The 23,384-nt window shown below is 36.2% G+C and overlaps 1 protein-coding gene across 1 annotated transcript in view; it reads left to right on the top strand.

Moving 5' to 3' along the window:
* The window catches only part of SOX5 (SRY-box transcription factor 5), a 955,120-nt gene that overhangs the window by 334,381 nt on the left and 597,355 nt on the right, over positions 1 to 23,384 (top strand). The window lies entirely within an intron of this gene.

Below are 23,384 nucleotides of genomic sequence, written 5' to 3'. Positions count from 1 at the left end.
TAATAGAGGTTGTATAATATCTGCAAAAAAGCCATTAGAACTACTTTATGACTTTTATTATACCAAACACTTGTGGAGAGCCAACTTACCTTCTGGAAATGAAAAAGGAAATATGATAGTTGAGAATTCCCATATTCAGAATACATCTTTCATTTACTTACTTTAACTATTCAGGTCTCATCTTAAAGAATTCCTTATAGGCGTCTCTATAGCAATCTGGTGTTTAGACCAGAGAGGAAAGCACATAAGGCATGGGCACTTTACCAGTCTTTCTGCTCTTTGTCATATGCTGTTTGGTTATCACCTAGAGGGTGCTTCTGTGCCTCAATTTCCCACATTTATCAAAGATGACAATATAGCTTATAGTGGGTACATAAAAATAATTTAACAAAAATTTAATTTTTCTGTTTAGTTAAATTTCTCTATGCATGAATATATATATATGTATATATACAGACATACATATAGACATATATAAATTACTAAGAGTCATATATAAAGCCTAAAGCTTACTCCTTAGAATGGCAGGATATTAAAATATTCACACTGTTATTTCCAATATATCAATTTATGGGACTAGTTTTGGCAAAGTTATCATTTTTAAAGATGACTGTAATACAGATGGATTTTAGTGACTGTATATAGAAAGTGGGGGAAGGGAGTAGCAATCATTCTTTGTTTGTTAGGGTAAAGCAGAAAAATCTGCATTCTCCTGCATTTGGAGGGATTTGTTAGAAGCAAGGACTAAAATAAGGAATTACTGATCAGCTAGAGATTGCATTACTCTTATCTTCCCACTTAACTAATATTTTTATCCTCGGAAATGTAAGGATATTCTGAAACAGGAATATTACTGACTTTTGGATGAATGCCAGTATTTTTTATTTGCAACCAAGAGTACATTACTGGTGTTATCTAAGTTCTTTTTAACAAGTCATCAGCAATTTTGTTATAGGCATCTCAGGAATAAAAATTCATAAGGAAACAGTTTCATTCCTAAATAAATCAAGTAAGAATTATTGCAAGGTAGGTTTTTAGATAATTCCTAATGCCAATGATTCTGAACCATGGGATATGTTGTTCTTATGGGTGTGCTTCTGAAAACCAGGTGAGGTACTTTTAAAAAGTATGATTCTCTTTCAAAAATACATCCTGAATTAAAATTTACTGCCATAATGAACCACTTTTACCAATAGAATTGTATCATATCCCTCAAATATGTTGGGTGGAAACATTTGAGAACAATTGATTTAGGGGATAAGATGATATCTTATCAATGAAAGAATCTATAACCATATTCAAGTGAAAGCACCAACCTATCTGAAATTGAAGTGATTAGAAGCTGAGTGGATAGAAAGAAAGACTAAAATTAGCCTTTAGGGTTAATAAGTCACCCAAAATATCTTCATTAGTATCAGATCTCAAGATTATTCACTCCATTCAAATAGTAGTCAGATCCATACGTATGTTTCCTTTTGGTGCTTCCCCTGTTCACCAGCTAGTGTTTTTATTATCTTTTCATGAATCACTAGTTGTGTTCAGAGAGGTGTACCTCAATGTCTAGCAAATTTCTGTAAGACAACTTTTAGGAGCAAAATTGTCGATACTATATTGTTCTTATATAAATGAGGTACTTTCACTACATTATATAAATGGCAACAATAGACAACTGCTAAGACAGCTTGTAATTATTATAGGAAACAGGGGCAAAATCTATCTTCAGAATGAATCCTGTTTTCCTAAAATCTGCCTTCTCCTTTAGATTGATGCTGAAAAAACATGTATGACTGTCTTAGTCATCCAGTGCTGCTATAACAGAAATACCACAAGTGGATGGCTTTAACAAAGAGAAATTTATTCTCTCACAGTCTAGTAGGCTACAAGTCCAAAATCAGGGCATCAGCTCCAGGGAAAGGCTTTCTCTGTCGGCTCTAGAGAAAGGTCCGAGTCATCAGTCTTCCTTAGTCTGGGAGCATCTCTGCGCAGGAAGCTCAGGTCCAAAGGACGCGCTCTGCTCCCGGCGCTGCTTTCTTGGTGGTATGAGGTTCCCATGTATCTCTGCTCACTTCTCTCTTTTATGTCTCAAAAGAGATTGGCTTAAGACACTATCCAACCTTGTATACCTCACCAGTATAACTGCCACTAATCCATCTTATTACATCATAGTGATGGAGTTTACAACCCACAAGGAAATCATACCAGATTACAAAATGGTACACTACCATACAATACTGGGAATCATGACCCAGCCAAGTTAACAGATATTTTTGGGGGACACAATTCAATCCATGACAATGACCAATGTGTTTCTGATTCAGTAGTCCTGTGTCAACATATCCTTGATTAAAATACAAAGGTGAGATTTGTGAAAGGGATATTTGTACTTCCTTTTAATATTTCTAAAATATAAGGGCAGAGATTCTTTCTCACGACTCATTGCCTTCCTGGAGGATGCAAGTGCCTATTAGTGCTTTTCAGCCTATTTCTGAGATATCAGTAGAGACCCACTTTTGGCCAGAATGGTAAGGACAGTTTCTCAGGTCTTCTTCATTACATCAGAGACCAGGTTAGCTCTAATTAGTAGGTGAGGGAAACAAAAGATGTTTTTTTTTTTTGACTCTTGTTAGAAGAAATGGAGGGTGTTAATATTTAGAACAGTATAGTTTTAAAGACCAACCCTCTTCCATATTTCAAAAGGAAAATTTTCAGTAGGAAAAAATATTTAAGAATCAGCTCCTAGAAAGGAGGAATGTGATCCCTCCACATATTCTAAGCATATTATCTGTAGTAGTAAATTAAATAATCTTAGAATTTATAATCTGGGATTATACCTTAACTTGAAGTTATACCTTAACTTGCTTCCCCACCATACCACATTCATAATTATTTTCTAGAGCACTTACTCTCAACTGAAATGAAAAGCATATAATCTGCCATTTTAATTGTTTTATTGAAGATAAACTCAGCCTCCTAACATAGATCTTTATGCCCTGGTAACTAAGTAAACCTGTCTGACACTTGTAGACAAAGGATCCTATTAGTTTTATCCCATGCACTTTAATAAAACACAGGTAAAAATAGAAACGAGATGCGTAATAAAGATAAGGGATATTTATTGTTTCATGTTATTCTTTTAAATATATGTTAGGGTGGGTGTTGCAATTAAAGCATAGAATCTCCTTGAAAATTTATCATCAGAGCCTTTTGCGTACTCATGCATTTCACACATAAGATAGGATTAACATGTTAGTAGTTTCTGGAATTATAACAATAATTATTGTCACTATTGACTAATATAATAAAAAGCAATCATAAAATTAGTATATATTTGTTGCACTTGATAGTTCTTTAAATGTGTGATTGTAGCGTAACTGACAGTCAAGTGCCCAACATGTAGAAACATATATGGTGGCCCTAGGTACTAAGTTCATTAAATGTGTATTTAAATAATTGAAAGAAGAGGTCACTCTAAAGTTTGTGAAGACATTATATTTATGTCATTTTTGTTAATGATGTTGGGACCCTGTCTTTGATTGGCACTTTCAGAAATACTCTTGAAATATCACGTGTGACAAAAATAAATACTCATTATTTGAATAAATGTAACATTTTCTAAACTTTGAATATTTTGTTGTGTTTTTGTATCTTTCAGTTATGTGTACATTGAGTTTGGAAAGTTTCACTAACCTTGGTAAATTTGTATGTAGTGACTAGTTAAAAAGAAAAAAAAAATACATAGTTTTCTTACTGAAAGTTTTGGTAGTCTCCTGGGTTTGTTGGACTACTCAGATTCCATAGAGGCAAGTATAAAATGCAAAACAAAACAGTTGCCTTCTAGTTGATTCCAACTCATGGTGACCCTATCTGTGTCAGGGTTTTTGTGGGTGAAACATCAACAACAACAACAACAACAAAAAACCAACCCCATTACTGTCGAGTCGATCCTGACTCATAGCCACCAGGGTTTCTGAGGTGAAACATCAGTACCTGGAAAATCATTTCTGAAAAATTCTCCTTCAGACTAGCTTCCATTAATCTATATTGAAACTAGTTTTTCACAAGACATGACAGCTTGCTCTTCTACTTCATCTTTTTTGTTTACTAAATTCTATAATCCAAAGTCTGTATGTTTAAGATTACTTTAAAAACAAGCAAATAGATTTTCCATTCTCCTGGAATTTTTAGAAGTACCATATTTTTACGCAAATAACGCGTGCTTTCTGCGTTTGCCGGCTGTGCCCTCCCCCTGCCAGGCACCCTCGCAAGCACGGCCATGCCAAGCCTCTTCGACATGTTGCTGTTAAAAAAATTAGCATAGCATACTTATGAATATATCTTGAAGGGGTGGGCCGAGGGGCACAGCTGGCAAACAAATGCTGCACGTTATTTGCTTAAAAATATGGTACTATAGGTATTTAGTACTACCTTCTGAGCTGTTTCTCTAATCATATCTTAAGAGGAAAAAAAAATTCTAAGAATCTATGTATCCTGAAATATATACTGATTATACCCAGTACTTCAGAGGTTTTCAATTATTTCCAACTAGGAGTTTCTTTACTAAGGGTTTTATTTTGATAATGAAAAAGAATTGACCAACATTTTCTCTCCCTTAACAGCCAAATTGTGTTTGCCAATGCTTCCATTGGAAACATAGACAGTAATAGGTAGAACAATTTAAAAAACATTTTGAATACTCTTGGCTTTCTTAACGACCTAAAAGAAAACTTTTCATTTGGCAAAACTACCTTGAATTGAGAAATACTTTAAGTGTACTTTGAGTGTAATTCAAATACTTTTTATTTATTTATTTTTTTGGTATATGCTTGTCTATGTGGACAACTTACAGTGATGATCTCACCTGAGGGATTTTTTTTTTTTCTTTTTTACTAATTTAAGTGTGCTGAGTAAGCTTTTATTTTGAGAAAGGTGTCAGCGGGGAGGGATATTTTCAGAGTTAATTTCTTTACCCATTTTGAAATTAATAGTAGTTTTTCTTTTCTGCCAGTTACAATATTTTTTTTTCCTGAAATGAAGTATCTTTTCTTCTTTCAAATATGAGATTGAAACCATTGGTGAAACATTGTAAATACTTCTATCCCCCCACTTATTACAAAGTAGTTGCATTAAAAGAGCAGTAGGTTATAGTAAATATGTGGGACTTATTCAGCCCATGACCACACACACACACACACACACACGTTATAGCTGAACCATTAACAAAATATCAGGACGTGAAATTGTAAAATAAATCCTCATTTAACATAATGATACCTGGAGTGACACATTGTAGATAACAATGAGGGCTCGAAGGTCAGATTGCCTGTCAAGCAACTCTGATGTTTCCACTGATTAACTGTGACTTTGGACAAGTTAGTTTACCTCTGTCTGTATAATGGGCACAATAATAGTGCCTAACTTATATGGCCATTGTGAGAAATAACTGAGATCTTGCACATGTAAAACACAGAACAGAGTTTCTGGCATGGAGTAAGCGAGAGCCACACACTGTGTAGTTTTCACATGGCACAAAGGTGCCCAAAGGTGCCTTAGAGATTCGATAGAGTGAACAGGGCTCGAAATTCACCCTCTGCTGCCCAGGATCTTGCTTGCTGGGCAAGGTCAGTCAAAAGAAAATTTTTTTTTTTTTTTTTTTTAACAACAGTACCAGATAGGATAGTGTTGGCTCAATATGTCAGCAGTTTTTTCTTCTTATCCAGATAAGAACACATCACCTCCTTTTCCAGGAGGCCTTTTTGGATTTTGTGTAAATCTGTTTTCCATATAGGCATTATGAAAGTGTAATGTTAACAATATTCCTCTGGACAGTTAACAAGTGAACAAGGCAAATATCCAAGTGATCATTTTTATGCTCCTTATAGCATGATTGTTATTTTATAAAGCTTATCAGTCAACAGAAAGACAGCTATGCTTAAGCTTTAACATTTATAGTAATTAAGGAAAAATGCATAGAGATAGGATGGGGCTATCCATAACAGAACAACTATCTAATGAACTAAAAGAAAACAATTTATATCTTTTGAGTTTCCAATGGAGTTAGAGAATAAAAAAGGAGGTAGGACATGAATACAAACTGCCTAGTGAGGACCATTCTTTAAATTAATAATGGTAATTGATAATAACTACCAAGTTATTGTAACTGGAAGGGTGGGTGGATGTTTGAATTATTGAAATGTACCATATTTGTATTTTACTTTCAATATTTTTCCTGATGTAATAGATTCTAAAGTAAAATATATAGTGGAATATTTTTAAATTAAAATTTTCATTTAAAAAAAATGGCACACATAAGGGCTTTAATTAAAGCATAGTGCAGGAGTGAGATAAGGAATCTGAGGCCCTGGAGAGATATCAAAATATGAATCGCTTATATTTTGAAGCTAGCACTGGAGGAAAAAAGCCAGGAGCCCTCCCATATTTTCAGTGATACTAAGAAAATTGAGTGTGAATCTTATCCCTACGGTGACTATCTCGCTTAAGCACTCTACTGACTCCCTTTCATCCTTCTGCTTCCTGAATCTACACACAAACCAATTTTTTCTCTTTGGACCTGTCTTCTCTCTATACACCACCTCCATTCAAAAATCACTTGAATGTATTAGGTTAGCAATTTCATAAAGTTCAGTCTTAAGATACAGCCAGTGTGGTGTAAAACCTTTGAGATCACAGACTTCCTTTACCTTCTTGGCCACCATATTTGGTTTCTAAATCATACAGATTTTTTTTCTCTCTCTAATCCCTCTCCTCCTTTCCATTTGCACTTCTGAAACACCATACCTTCATTCCTTCTCGGCTGAAATCCTGGAATCACCTCGGAATTAGTTATACAGCTCCCTCTCTCTTCCTACACCCAGCAACCGTACTTTTGGGTAGCACTTAAGGACCAGTAGCTGCACTGCGGCCCAGCCTAGATTTCCAGACCTATCTTGCACCAGTCTCATATAAATAGCCTCATTAGAGACTAACTGGGCCACTAGTTATTCCCTGTTATGGTCCACACACATTCTGCTTCCTTTTTTGTTCACATTTATTTGCTTCTTGCTCCTCCTCTACCCCTTTCCTAACCCCCAGCCAAAGGTAATCTATGTTTTCTACCTTTTAAATCCTAATAAACTTAGCACAAAGCCTTTCAATGGGTCCTCAATAACTTCAATAAGTTACACTCAGTATGCTTGCTGTAGTTTACGGAATTCACACTTTTGACTTGTAAATTGAAAGAAATCTTGTACCTATTTGTATATCTACCGCCCTTACACAGTGTGATTGTAATTATTTAATTGTATGTCTTCCCAACAGAATGTAAACTGCATTAAGACATCTCCAATGTATATTGTACTCTACCATTGTCTGGTACAATGCCTAGCAGATAACATATGCTTAACAAATACTGTAAAATAAATATTGCAAAAGGTAGGTGCTCAACACCTATTTCTAGTTGTCATTGAGTCAATTCTGACTCATGGCGACCCGATGTGTGTCAGAGTAGAACTGTGTCCATAGTATTTTCAGTGACTGATTTTTCAGAAGTAGATTGCCAGGCCTTTCTTTTGAGGTTCCTTTGGGTAGGTTCAAACCCCCAACCTTTCAATTATCAGCCAAGCACATTAGCTGTTTACACCACCCAGGGATACCTTATTATTAAATGTTGTTGTGGTTGTTATCTTGTGCCATCAAGTCGATTTCAGCTCATGGCGACCCATGTGTTACAGAGTAGAAACCAGGCCTTTTCTGCTGGGTGGGTTGGAAACACCAACGTTTTGTTACCAGCACAGTGCAAACTGTTTGCACCACCCCGGGATCCTCTTACAGTATATAGAAAGGAAAATTTTAAATAAAAAAACGTATTTTTTAATCAGTTGAATAGATTTGAAAAACTGCTTTCAGCCATTTGAATACAGAATGCAGTTTTAGTTTTCATAAAATATGAAAATGTAATATTCTAAAGGATAGTCATTCAAACATTTAAGTAATTATGGGCAGTCCCCGGATTACAAAGGAGAAACGAGTTCCATTCCTAAATTTGTCTTTAAGTCGAATTTGTATGTGAGTAGAAACAGCTAGGTATGGTTCCCATCTAACTTCAGTCAAATGTTTGCTTATGGTATGTAGTGTACCTTTCTATTCAGGAACACATTAAAGAAACACTTCCAGGTACACTAAAACATCTTTAACATAATAATACAGAAATAATAGATGTTTTGATGCATGCTGCAATGTAGTATCCATCTGTTACTATGAACCATTGTATGTACCTTCTCCACAATTGAAGAGATACCTACAGGGCATATGCTACCCAGAATACTCAGAAAATTCTGTTCTGTAAAATCTTTGAGACCAATTAGATACTTTACTGTATGCTCTGAACTAAAAAATCTACGTTGTACCACTGGGCTCATTCCTGCTGGGTTTTGAACCCTCCTCAGCAAAGGCAGGAGGGCTGGGGACTTGGGTAGAATGGTGCTGCCGCCAAAGGGATAATTCCCCCATCACTTCCTCACCAGGCCTGCCGACCCCGGGTATCAACTATGAGGCCTCTGCCTTGGGATGCAAGCGTGAAAGTGCCACCTAGGTTGTACTAAGATGAGCCTGGGGCCTAAAGGTGGGAAGAAACCTAAGTCCCAAGTTTTCCATAGACCCCCTCGCCCCCCAAACCATATGGACATACAGAGGTCAGGAATCTAAGACTGCCCCCCACCCCCAACGCCAAAAGGCCAAGCCCTTCTGCAGTAGTGAAATCTCGTATGTGTGAGGTAGTGGAAACAGAAGCCCAGAGACGTGCTGCGATGGCCCAGGCTGCACAGCACAGAGGGCCCGGTGTGATAAGGTGGGGCGGAGCTGCGTCAGGGGGCGCGGCGGAGACCTGTGCCCAGCACAGCGCACCGACCGGTTGTAGTCAGAGAACACGTAGAGCACGATGCCCGGTCACCACCTGCAGGCCTGCCACGCGGAGAGAGTTGTGGGGTTGGCCCTTTCCAAGCTCTGAGGGAGGCGGGTGAAGGTGAGCTCTCCGCTTTCTGCTTGGCTCCACGGCTGGGCGCGCCATGTTGCAGGGCCCTGCCTGCCACCAGCGGCAGCCCCAGGACCCTCTGCAGTACCTGCGCATGCGGGCGAAGCGCAGCTGTCGTGGGAACCGAGCTTGAGCACCGTCATTTTTTTCCTGGTAGGCTTTATGGAGTTCGCTTGTAGCTACAGAGATGGACGTTCATAACCCGGGGGCTGCCAGAACACAAATTCTATTCTTTAATAGGATGAAATGCCAGAAAGATCTCTCTCTTTTTTTTTTAATTAGCACAGTTAAGCATATTCAAAACAACTGGAAAGATTGTTGCCATTATTATCATTAAATTAATTATCACATCTTTATAAAATCATCAAAAAAATGAATTATACTCCTAATAATCAGTCATTTAGAATAGCTACGGATCAAGAGGAAAGAAACAATTAAAAAAGTGTATTAATGGTGAGAGGATTACCTGGTTGAATCTTGGCAGCTCATATATCTATGACCTGAATTAAAATAATAATAATAATTTTAAAAAAGCAGGATTTACATTTCTTTATTTCAGGTGAGGTGTCTGCATTTTCCTTGTATTTTCGCTTCTCATTAACTGTACAAACCCACAGAAACAAGTCTCCGTGCAGCTTCAAATGCCCCCATTCCATTTAAATGGTATTTCCAATAAGGGTACTGTTTCTTCCAAAGAATATTACATCTCACTAATTGTCCTACAAATCCCATTCTTAATTAAAATCAAAATCTTCATCATAACAACTTTACTATATAGCTTGCAAAAGATGTGTTCTTTCTCGTTTGTTTGGAGGATGATGCTCTGGATACATTTTTTCCCCCGTTCAAAATGGAGCAGCCCTGGTGAGAAAAATTTACAACAATTGATTCTGTTTGTTTGTGGCTGCAGCCATAAAAACTCCCAAGCAAAACTAAATAGGGCTTGTGGGGCACAGGCATGGTGGTTCATGGGCAAACAGTAAGTTTTATAATATTGTTAATGCTAGACAATAAGAGGAGATATAATAGTTCCAATTTCATCTTTTGTCTCTTTTGTACTAAATTGTACACTCTTATCGTGCATATGCTGGCTATAATGTGACATATTTAATTCTACATTTAGTCTCTGCTTTGTTACACATGCACAAAAATAGCAAGTCAGCCCTCTAACAACAACAAAAAAATAAACACAAACTAAGCTTGAATAACAGTAATGGTGGGAAAATCTATCCCAGGGTTCATTCTTTTTACAGGGAGTTGGCAAACCAGTAAGAATAGACTTTGTCATGTGCAAATATGGTGACCATAAATGGTGCTGGAGGCTTTTTCCATTGTCCTCTGAGTTTGCCAAGAGAGAAAGCGAGTGAGAGAAAGAAAGACACGTTTGATAGAGTTGTGAAGAATGTTTGAATGGCTATTGGGTGTTGAGTATTGTCTTGCAGTGACCTCAATTCGGTACAGTAGAGACCCTTGAAAGCACTGTCTGAAGTCACAATACCACTATTCTCCTCCATTTAGTAAAAGGGATTAGTTAAAAGGGTGACGTTCCGTGCAGAGAGTTCCAAGTATTCCATGAAACAAAAGGCTCTGAAATGTTTTTGAAGTTATTTTTAATTGAGTTGAACTAATTTAATAAAGGTCCTAAGGAGGAAAAAAAAAAAATAAAGGAATGTGATTGTTTTATGATTCCTCACAGATGGAATGGACATTTATAGCATACTTTTCCTTTAGTGTTCCAGAGAACAGTAGCTCCATTTACAGCTACTGTTAGCAATTTAAAACTGCTCCAAAATGAAGTCTTTCAAGAAGTTGACAGCTTATAAATAAATCTGTCTGATAAAATTGAACATAAACTGCATCTGTGGTTAGTTTGCCAAAATTAATTCTACATTTAATTAGAGATAGCAGTCAAACATATTTAATAAAAAACAGTCTTGGAGAGTAAATCAAATGAAGTCAGATTTTAGCAGACGTTTTGCAGTTCTTTTTTTTTTTTTTGCAAGGAATGATGAAATGACCTCACCTCTCCAGTTCCCAGTTATATGACAGAGTGAATTCTGTATAGTTATGGGGAAGCCAATGAGTTCACAGTATTTGGGAAGCTTTCTTGCTTAGCTTAGGGTAAAGAGAGAAAACGATCATTTTGTGATTTCTCTTGATTTCGTCATTGGGTTTTACTTTGATGACATATGTACTATGTAAACTAACAAGTTAATAAGCATATATTACTCTAATGATTTCAGAGACCAGGCTAAGGTAATCCTGACTTACATATATACAAGTACAGGGATGTCTTAAAAAGAATTCTTTTTAGCTTCCATGGCAATCCTGTTTTTCTTTTTAATTAACCATCATACACTAGGTACAATGCCATTTTTTCCCCCACAAAAACTTTGAAAAATTAGCTTTTCTCATCAACTATTTGTACTCACTCTGCATGGTTTAAGCAACATGGCATAGCTGTGGAATGCTGGGGAAGAAGCAAAAGCACACAGATCAATCTAGAATGCAGCAAACAATATTTTGGAACAAAAATGACTTACAGTTCAAAGGGCAAAGAAGCAGATCTCCAAACATTGAAGTCCATAGTCCTGTGTGAAGCATGCAGATAGACAACAGAAACAAGCATTAGTGACAAGAGCTTTAAACATGGATAAAAATTATATGTGCAAGCACAAATGCATGCACAAATTAAAGTCAATTAAGCCAAATTTTGATCTTTTTAAGAAGTGTGATGTTACTTTCTAGCAATATGGGAGAATTTAAGAAATATCATTGTGGGAGCTAACATTGTTATACTTAGTTAATATAAAATTTGAATTAAACATTTATTTATTGAGCTCCTTCATGTTCTTAACATTGCCATCATGGATATGGTTAGTATATACTAAATGTTTTGTAATCATCCCTATGTTTTTGGGTCATGTAAGTATTAATACAATTCCTGACTAAATTGTGTGGTTTTTTTTTTTTTTTAGTTCTTTAAGTTCCGTTTAGATATTTTGTCCTTCCTGAAAAGTATTTTTATTTTAAACACATTAATTTACCCTCCCAGTAACCTTGTCAAAATTTTGCTAAAATCTTTTAGAGTAATAGAAAGTAAAGGTAGTGCACCCTTATTCCTGAAGTTAAAACAATATATCGTTGTTTTAAGTATATTTACCAAAATTTTGCTAAAATGTTTTAGAATAATAGAAAGTACAGGCAATGCACCCTTGTTCCTGAAGTTAAAACAATATATCATTGTTTAGAGGTTTGCTATGTGATGCTTACATTGCTTGTAAATTGGGAGGAAAAAAAAGCCGTAACAAGTGTGTACAACATAGAGATTCTATTTACAAGTCATTTTTAGTTCTGCCTGGATATAATTATGTTCTTTATTTAGGTGGACTTAAATATTAATTCATTACAGTTGTTTAAAATTCAGGCCAACTATAGGCTATACCTAGAATAAAGGTATTTGAAAGTATTAAAAAATCAGATATCTCAAAGGAAGAGTCAACTATAGCTCAATCATGCAGTAATATCTAAGTCATTCAATAAGATATCCCAAAGGACTGGATGAATTTATATATTGGACCAAAAGAAACAACCATTCTAATCAATGGTTTAGAATTAGGTTTAGAACTTTTATTTTTTTTAATTTTATTGTGCTTTAGGTGAAAGTTTATAGCTCACGTTAGTTTCTTATTCAAAAATTTATACACATATTGCTTTTGTGACATTGTTTGCAATCCCCACAATATGACGGCACTCTCTCCCTTTCTATCCTGGGTTCCCTGTGTCCATTCATCTAATTCCTGTCCCTTCCTGCCTTCTCTTCTTGCTTTTGGGGAAGAGTTGCCCATTTGGTCTCGTATACTTGATTGAACTAAGAAGCATTTTCCTCACATGTGTTATTGTTTGTTTCATAGGCCTGTCTAATCTTTGCCTGAAAAGTGGGCTTCGGGAGTGGTTTCAGTTCTGAGTTAGCAGAGTGTCCAGGGACCATATTCTTGGAAGTTCCTCCAGTCTCTGTCAGACCAGTAAATCTGGTCTTTTTTCATGCATTTGGATTTTGTTACATGAATTTGGGTTTTGTTATTCATTTTCCCTCCAGTCTCTCTGGGACTATCTGCTGTGATCCCTATCAGAGCGGTCGGTGGTGGTACCTGGGCACCATCCACTTCTTCTGGGATCAGGCTTGTGGAGGTTCTGGTTCATGTGGTCCTTTAGTCCTTTGAGCTAATATTTTTCTTGTGTCTTTGGTTTTCTTCATTGCTCTGGATGGGATGGGACCAACAGATGTATGTTAGATGGCTGCACTCAAGCTTTTAAGACCCTAGATGCTACTCACCAAAGTAGAATGTAGAACATTTTCTTTATGAGCTATGTTATGCCAGTCAAGCTAGATGTCCCCCTGAGACTGTGGTCCCCGGCCTCAAGCCCCAGCATCTTGGTCCAGCAAGGCGTTTGGATCTGTCTGGGAAACTTCTGTGCCTTTGCTTCAGTCAAGTTGTGCTGCCTTCCCTATATTGTGTGTTGTCTTTCCCTTTACCAAAGTTGTCACTTGTCTACTATCATGTTAGTGATTTCCACTCCCTCTCCCTCTCCATTCTTGTAACCATCAAAGAGTGTTTTTTTTTTTTTTTTTCCTGTCTGTAAACCTTTTCTTGACTTTTTATAATAGTGGTCTTATATACAATATTTATCTTTTTGTGACTGACTTATTTCACTCAGCATAATGCCCTCCAGATCCATCCATGCTGAGGGATGTTTTGCAGAGTCATCGTTTTTTATCTTTGCATAGAATTCCATTATGTTTATGTATCATAATTTGTTTATCCATTCCTGTGTTGATGGGCGTTTAGGTTGTTTCCATCTTTTTGCTATTGTGAATGGTGCTGCAATGAACATGGGTGTGCGTATGTCTGTTTGTGTGATGGCTCTTACTTCTCTAGGGTATATTCCTAGGAGTAGGATTGCTGTATCGTATGGTATTTCTATTTCTAGCTTTTTAAAATTTGTGTTCTAGTGCCATTACAGGATTAGGATGTTCTTGATGCAACTTTGTGGATAAACTCCAGATGAGTGTCCATCTCATTTAATAAAAATTAAATTGATCAGTCAAACATCCTCCTAACTTAGAAATTGTATAAAACCATAATATTTCTTATTCTTATGTAATCCATTGTTATAGATCCTTAGAAGAAAACATTTTACAAAATTTCATTAAGAATTTTGTCACCATTTATCAAATGAGCAACTTTAGAAATATGGCCTAACAGTTAGCTGGTTCCTGGTGGTCTTGAGAGAGAAGCCCTTTTAGCAACTGATCTTGTCTTGAGTAAGTCACTTAATCTTGCAAGGTCAAGGTTTCTTCATCGTTAACGTGCAAGTATTGCCTAAATAAATTCTAAGGCAGATTCCTAATCTTTAATTCTATGTTTAGACCATTTTTATCCATACTACTTTTTCTCTTAATTTCAAACAAATGTCATGTCTTTTCATCGTTTTGGCTGACTTTGTGAGGTGACATAGAGCATAGCAGAACTATTAGACGAGGGAGACACAATTTGGACTACACAATTTGGAGTTTTGCTGTATCATCAGGTGTAAAAGATTAATAGAAAAGTAGATGGTTGGTGCTCTCAAGACATTGGTGCAGAGGCTCTATGTCATGGTAACAATATTTCTATACAAAATTCTATACTTGGGGTAAAACTTGTCATCCTTTCATTGCTGTGGATGTTGAGAGGTTTGTTTAAAACAGGTCTCAAGAAGTACTAATCAAAGGTATATATTCTTGAAATACTAAATAAAGTTTAAAAAATCCTTGTAGTTTTGTGAAACTAATATCTTGGATATATAAGGTAGGGCCTTATGAAGAAGACAGAGAAGATTGCTATCAAGCATCAATGCCTCCACCGTACTTCAGGTTCTTACCATCTGTCACTGTGTCCTCCAGCATTCTGCTGTGTAGACTCTTTGTCTCCTTTCCCTCATTACTGATCCAGTTGTCTCATTGACAATGCCAGTTATCTTTCAAAAACACAAATCCGATTATGTCATTCTCCTGGATGGAAACCTTTAATGGCTCCCAATTGCCTACAGGATAAAGTCTAAACTCCTGAGTCAGGCAGACAAGACCCTTATCTATCTAACCCCAACACATCTTGCCACCCTCCGCCTTATGGGGTTGCTTACCTTGTCCAGGACGCCCAGCCTTCCATTCAGCACCTCTAAAACTGTGGCTTATCTTTGAAAAGCCAAAATAAACATCATATCTTCTGTCATCCTTTCCTTTTCTTAGACAAAGTGTCATTTCCTCCTATTTGTAAGGGCTGTATTATAAAACCTACTACACTGAATTGGAGAAAAAAATGTAGTTGTCAACGATCTCATTCTACTTGGATCAACGATCAATGTCTTTGGAAGGAGCAGTGAAGAAATAAAACAGTGTATTGTATTGGGCAAATCTGCTGCAAAAAGCCTCTTTAATGTTTTAAAAAACAAAGATGTCACTTTGATGACTAACGTGTGCCTGACCCAAGCAAAGGTACGTCTTTTCAGTCACTTTATATGCATGCAAAAGCTGGACAATGGAAAAGGAAGACAGAAGAAGAACTGATGCATTTGAACTGTGGTGTTGACAAAAAATAGTGAATATAATGTGGACTTGTAGAAGAATGAACAAATCCGTCTTAGAAGAAATACAGCTGGAATGCTCCTTAGAAATAAGGATGAGGAGACTTCAGCTTATTTACTTTGGACATGTCATCAGGAAAGACCAAAGTATGGAAAAGTACGTAGTGGTTAGTAAAGTAGAGGCGCAGCAAAAACGAGAGAAACCCTTAATGAAATGGATTGACACAATAGCCTCAAAAATGCGCTGAAACATATCAACCATCATGAAGATGGTGTAGATCTGGCAATGTTTCATTCTGTTACACAGAAGGTCACCATAAGTAGGAGATCACTCCAAGGCAATTAACTACAACAACATTGGATTGTGATTTTCTCTCTCTCTCCCTCCTTCCACAGCCAGTGTTTCTTTGTTACCCTATTTTTAACCTGTTTTTTTTTTTTTTAATATTCATCACCAAGCATAACATATATATTAAAGGATAAATAAATGCAGGTTAACTCCCCAGGACAGTAAATGCAACTGATAGGTGAGATTTATTTTTCTGCCATGTGTTTTATGAAAGTCATTTCACCTATGTATGTATTATAAAGTTTATTCCATTTTCCAAATTCTAATAATATGTCCATGCATTGTGATTAAATGAAAACAATGTTGCAGTTCTGTATGGTTTTTAATGATATTTAAATATTCCCAAATTATTTTTAAGGTTTTTCAAAGCTTATGTATTTGATGCAACATTCAGAATTTCTACGGGTATGTTGTTAAGGTTTTAAATTGCCATTTTGAAGCCAAAACTGATATTTCAGACTCCATATATATGTATAAAATGAAAATACCTTTCAAAGAGAAGTAGCACCTTATATAAATTAGTAAATTCTTTTAATTGCCTCAAATGTTTCAATCTCATGTGGATTTTTGAAGTTGTGTGCAGCTTTGATGTTTTATTAATTATTTTCAAGGTGGCTTTCTTTCCAGAGAGTGAAGCATACATATTGATTTTGTGTATGATGAAGTCTGAAATTTCTATCTTGGCACTGATACTTCTTGCAATCAGATCTAGAAAGGGTTTGATCGTTTTTAAGCAACGTTCCAACGTTTAACTGCTGGCTGCCAAAGTTCAATTTAGATAAGTGAAGGGGAAGAGTTTAGAAATTTCACACATTAAATGTGTGATGGGAAAAACCCAATATAATGTACTAAAGATGCAGCCTTTGGAAGGAAAACATGGAGTATCGTAAGAATTGTGTCAGTCTCCAAGGGCTTTCAGTCAGGTTTGGTTCAGAAAAGCCCTTGAATGTATTGGAAGCAGATCTTGGAAGGGGCTGTGTGGTGTGTCGGGGAAAGCACCAGAGTAAGTCTTGGTTATACATAGTCTGTAAAATTGACTTGGGTAGCATGACAAAAATTGGTCTGTGTAGTTTGCCACTGCCAATCTTCATGATTGATACAGATTGTTGGAGCCATATCTATCATATGGTGCTCCATATTGATTGTTAAAATCTGTAAAAATGAATTATTTGGAGTGTATTTTTTCACATCATTGGGTAATTTTTCCTGTGTCAACCAGTTTAAAAACATTTGACCTTTGCTTTCAATTCTCAGTGGATAGCATGACTACAAGAAAACTATATCTCCATTCACTGTACTTGAATAATGATTTGAAATCTGATTCTTAAGAAATGCATTAACAACTAGCTTCACATTTGGAGTCATTGTATAAAAGGTTCTTAGCAAGTCAGTTGTTTCTATTTTTAGATACTGTATTTTTAAAATTGTCATCTTGACGTTAAGAAATGGAATTAGAAGTCCCATGCTAAATAAACTCTTTTACAAGAGCTTTCAGTCTTAACGAACCATTACAAAAATGGCAAGACATATCGTTGGACCTTTTTTAGTATTGGTACTAGTCCTATTTAGCCAAAAAATACAAATGCAACCAACATGAATATGAAACACTTCAGACTTTTCCGAACTGAAACAATTCTACATGTTTTGCAAGGGGCAAGTGGCATAGGAGAGTTTCCTTTAAATCACCTATAATGTCAGGATCACTGTAACGTAAGCAACCAGAATGCTGGATGGTACAGTTGGAAAGAACCCACATAAGAATGAAAACAGATGGTATTATCATTCTGTCCCAAGCACTGTGTAGATATTTTTGGTCAGAGTCTGATTGAAGTTTCTGAAATTATTAAGGGGATAGATAATAGAGAATAAGAAAATGAGAGCACAGAGGGCTTGCCAAGTCTTTAATGCTCACTTAAACAAAACTGCCTGCAGGTTCAACAAACCCTGCCTGGGTTTTGTGGGTTTTCAAGGTCCCTCTTCAGAAATGTTGTTTTGGGTGATGGTCAGCATTTTAATTAAAGGAATATCAAACTATATGTTTAGAAAGAGAATAATAAGCTAGATGCCACACATGTTGGAAAAGGGCTATAGAGAGAGACAGGAAAAAAAAGCACTCCCGCATTCTACAAGCTGGATTTAAATTAAACCAATGGAGGAAAACAGAACCATTTTCATTTTTAACTTCAAGCAGTCTTCCTCCCCGTTTTCCTCCTTGTCTTATCGTTGTTGTTGGTTGCCGCTGAGTCTATTCTAACTCACAGGACCCCATGCATGCAGAGTAGAATTACTCCATAAGGTTCTTAAGGTTGTGACCTTTTGGAAGCAGATTGCCATACCTGCCTCCTGAGCCACTTCTGGGTGGGTTCGAACCACCAGCCTTTCAGCTAGTAGTCAAGAGCTTAACCACTTAACTTTTTGTGCCATCCAGGGACTCCCTCCCTGCCTTACCTCCCACCTAATTATTAACTATCTGCATTTCTTCCACTTCAGTTTCTAAGTTCATTTCTTTTGATTTGCTAAACAAGTGATTGATGAAGGGAAGCACCATCTTTCTTTCTGTGTAGGTGTTTGTACATCTGGGAGTGTTAGCTTTGCATCACATTACATATTGGTGTGATTTTACTTCGGCCTCTTTGACTTCTTTGAAAAATAGTCGTGAGTTAAACAGCTAACTAAAGCCAAACAAACAAACAAATTTCCAGACATAAGATTCAGTGATTACTTTCAGTTTGATTCCATCTGAGGAACATTCAGACTTTGGGTTTGCTGATTTCAACCTTGTCTTTTTTTTTTTTTTTTGTGGTTCAGTCATGACTTTTAAAGTATAATTTTCTTAATTAATATAATAAAAAGTTTCTCTCGTTTAGATGGGCTGCTTTACATTATGGCTTCACCCGTATATATCTGTCTGCAGCTTTTACAGTGACCACCATTAGAACTAAAAATTTCTTTTTTTCATTCCTCCTATAGTCCGGTTGACTCAAATCATAGCCCTCTGATGTGAAAGGAAGGATTGTTAATGACTGATGTTTCTCAAAAGAAGAGATTGAAAAATATATTCTTAACTTTCCATTTACGACTAACACGGTATAAAATAAGGGAACCCTGCAAGCTGTGTTTTTAAATGCCACTGACTATTAATGAAGTAAATGGCAAATTTGTGTTTGGAGAGTACAAGAGCAGAGCAATCCAAAGGGCAGAAACCAAATTTCCTACATCATGCAATAGAGTTGGTTAAGATTTCTGAGTAAGAGACAGAACTTTTTTTTCAATTGGCATAACAATGTTTATTAAGAAAGTGTTCTGCATCCCACTATGGTGAGTGGCAGCTGGCATTTTATTTAATTTATGATTTATTTATTTTTCTTTTTTTTAAATTGTACTTCAGGTGAAGGCTTACAGAACAAATAGTTTCTCATTAAACAGTAGTACACATATTGTTTTATGACATTGGTTAACAACCCCACAACATGTCAACCCTCTAACTTCTCAACCTTTTTTTTTTGGTGAAAATATACATAGCCAAAGATACACCATTTCAAACATTTCTACATGCAGAGTTCAGTGACATTGACTACACTCTTCTGATTGTGCTGCTATTCTCACTTTAGATGAAGGTTTACAGATCAAAATAGTTTCTCATTAAACAGTTAGTACACATGTTGCCCTATGACAATGGTTAACAACCTCACAACACATCAACACTGTCCTTACTCAACTTTGGGTTCCCTATCACCAGCTTTCCTGTCCGCTTCTGCCTTCTAGCCCTTGTCCCTGGACAGCTGTGCCTCATTAGTCCCGTTTGGTTTTATGGGGCTGTCCACTCCCCGGCTGAACGGTGAACCTAGGAAGCGACTTCACCACTGAGCTAAAAGGGTGTCAGGGGGTCATACTCTTGGGGTTTCCCCAGTCTCCTTTAGGCCAGTAAATCTGGTCTTTTTTTGTGTGTTAGAATTTTGTTTTACATCCTTCTCCAGCTCTGTCCAGAACCCTCTGTTGTGATCCTGGTCAGAGCAGTCAGTGGTGGTAGCCGGGCACCATCTAGCTGTACTGGACTCAGTCCGGTGGAGGCCTTGGAAGCAGACACAGAACTTTTGATGGAGGTGTGATGAGTGCTTCAGATAAATGCTGAAACCAAGTTCAAAAAGAGTCATTTGAAAGGCTTTGAGATTTTCTTTGTTTCACATGTACAAGTTTTGTTCATGGGAAAAAAAGTAAGACTTCTTAAATTGAATAGTCAACAATTTTTGGTAATGTACAGAAATAAACATTGGGCCTGACACCAGGTTTGTGTGGGAGTGAGGTAAATTTGGGCTAAATGACTGATGTACTGTTTGGTATAAACATTAGATTCCATATTGCAACTGTCTGTCACTGCTCTTGTCATTGATCAAACAGGTACTAAAAATGTACAGCAATGTTTAACTGTATGTAATGTAGTTAGTTTTTATAATCATTGCTGGTAGCTATCCAGGTACAGGTGGTAGCTATTTTTATTTACTTATTTATTTCTGATTTAAGATTGTGAGATCATTTACTGTCTTTCTATAGAATTAGATTCGGAGTATACAGTTTGATCTGATCTTTTGAATTTGGTATTATTTGTTGTATAGTGGCAAGACAAGATTAAAAATTATTATAGCTATTACTGAAGTATTGAGGGAGGAGGAAAGAAATGTATTTAATACTTTTTGTGCATTGACGGTAGGTCAGGCACATCTATCTATACTCTAGTTTGGAAGTATCCATAAATTTAGAAGTAAAAAGTGAATTTGAAAAAAAAGTGAAAGCAGTGTGGCTCCATTGAACTTAGTTTGTACCTTGTCTACATTGAACTTCGATAGAAGCAAAGATAAATATATTTTGATTATTGATTAACAGTTATTCAGTATCTTTATAGTAAATAATAGTGTATAATTTCCAGTGAACCAATTTTACTTTAACTCTCACAAATTTATCACTTAAGGTTGTTTTTAAAGAGAAAATAAGAACTCTTAATTTTCCATGCTGACATTATTTTAATTGGCTCACTCTTTAAAATGCATACTACAAGGACCAAGTCGAAAAATAAAATGAAATTTATAGATAATGCAAAAAAGGTTAACATGTTTGACCACTAAGATTTTATTAGAAATTTATGGAGAAATAAGTCCTCGGATACAAATTTCCACCTTTTCTCTATGTGCAGGTTCATTGTTTTGTATATTATCTAAGAAATAGCCAAAAGCTGGAAGCGGAAAGTAGAGGAGCAGTCTTCGTGACAGATAGATAGAGAGACAGACAGACAGAAAATTGTCTCTTCTCTCTGCATGGTTTCGCACAATTGCTTAAATTTATTGCACTTATTCCTTTTCTTTTTTCTCTTAGAAGAGATTAGAAATGTGTAATTGGAGCACTTGGTAGGTAAAAGGTCTAAATTTGAATCACTATTGAAAATTTCTGGTTTCTCATACAGATGTTCATTTGAGAATGATAGATGGTCCTTTAGGGACCCTGAAGTGTTTTCATGGATTCTCATGCCTGCTTGGCAGTTTTACTGAAAATGGCTGTAAATCAGGAAAGAAAGCTGCAAATACGTTTCACGTCATCTTTAGAGCAGCAGTAAGTTATTGTCTCAGAAAATGAAGAGGCCATTTTTACAGAAGGTAGCATGATAAGGTGTTGAAATGTGGGGGTGGGGGAAAACATATTCCCTGAGAAGTATCCCCAGCAGTGACTCTAGTTACCGTATAATGGAGGAGGGGTATGAACAATAAAGATTAAAATCAAGATTTCCATGGGGTCTAAAATTTAAATTGGCAGAATCTCCCCCCCCCCTTTGATTGTTGTTCTTTAACAAGATGTTCATTGACTAGCAAATTGAATTTGAGCTCATAGGCTATAGGAACCAGGTGAACTCACATTCTCCAAATGCATCTGTTGTTTGCTTCTTCCAGAATAAATATTATAATTCTTGATGAACAACAGCTGGAAGGCTTGCATGTGGTTGCATTTCTCATGGGTTCACAGGATGAAATCATTTTTGCACCATGGACAATTTTAAATGGAGAAGAAAAGTGTATTCCATCGTAAGACATCAGAAACAAGTTTTTTTTAAATTTTTCAAATACATTCTTCATTTTTAACCCCACTTTAAGTGTGCATTTTATGATAGTGAAGGAGTTGGAAGACCTATGTTCTTCCCCTAAACTTTGTTTTTTTTTTTTAAATCCTTGTACTTGTTCTTCATGTGAAGAGGATTTTAAGCAATGACTGTAGAGGAAGCACCAAAAGACCAGGTTGACAATGCATCCAAAATAGAAGAAATTTGATCATTATACTCCTAAGTAATATTTTTAAAGTAGCTTTTAAGACATGTGAGCCACTTTATTCTTTACTGTTTTAATTTAGTTTACTCTTGGAATGAGAAATAGGTTTTCTCCATTACTATTGCATGGAGAAGTTGGAAAAATGGTTCTAATGGACAGAGCCCTGGACTGGAAGTGAGTGACTATGGCCACATGCTGCCACTACGGAGCATTGGGGATATGACCAAGGACTACCGTCTAGCTGTGTGCACTTCCTCTTGTATAAAATGAGTGGTTTGATTGGATGATTACTTTTCTCAAATACATGAGCTTATGATGATTTCTAAACCTATCTCAAGTTTCTTGATAGTTCCTGCCAACATTGATCTCATCCCTTTCTGATGTTCACTAGAGGTATTATCTGTTCTGTAAATTGCAGTAGTTAATTATATGTAATGATACACTTTATCATGTAGTCTTTTATACGGAAATATGTTTTTTTCTTTTAGGAGCACACATTTTAATATTACTCCATGTCTCCAGAGGTTAATTCTTATCTTGCCAATGAAGTGTGTATGCATCTCAAGAACAACTTTGCTCTGTTTCTTTTTCCTATTCTCCTCTTCACACATCACAAAAGAGTTGTCATAGCTATTTGAAGTATTAACAGACTTATCAAATTCATTTGCAACTTATTTAGAACCATACACTGTGCTTGATTTCAGAACCATAGAAGTAGAACATAGCAATCACTTTTTAGTAAAGAACATTTGAATGAGAATTGGGAAACTTAAATTCTAGTTCACACTTTGACCTTAACTGGCTGTGTGCCTTTGTACATATCACTTTCTGCCTCCTTTTACTCTTCTCTAAAATGAGGAAAAGGGACCAAGTAATGTCTGTGATTCCGTCCAACTTTCAATTTCTGGAATTTTGTTTCTCTAGCTATCATGGGAGTAATAAACAACTTTGATTAGCATTTTTAAAACACAGTCTATCCTTCCTCATACCATTTTTACTCATTCTTTCATTCATTCATTCAGTATATATTTATTGAACACCAATTATGAACCAAGCACTATGAGTCAGAAAGTAC

The sequence above is a fragment of the Trichechus manatus genome, unplaced genomic scaffold (assembly GCF_000243295.1).
Source record: "Trichechus manatus latirostris isolate Lorelei unplaced genomic scaffold, TriManLat1.0 scaffold00112, whole genome shotgun sequence".
Lineage (NCBI taxonomy): Eukaryota > Metazoa > Chordata > Mammalia > Sirenia > Trichechidae > Trichechus > Trichechus manatus.
This window is presented reverse-complemented; position numbering and strand designations above follow the sequence as displayed.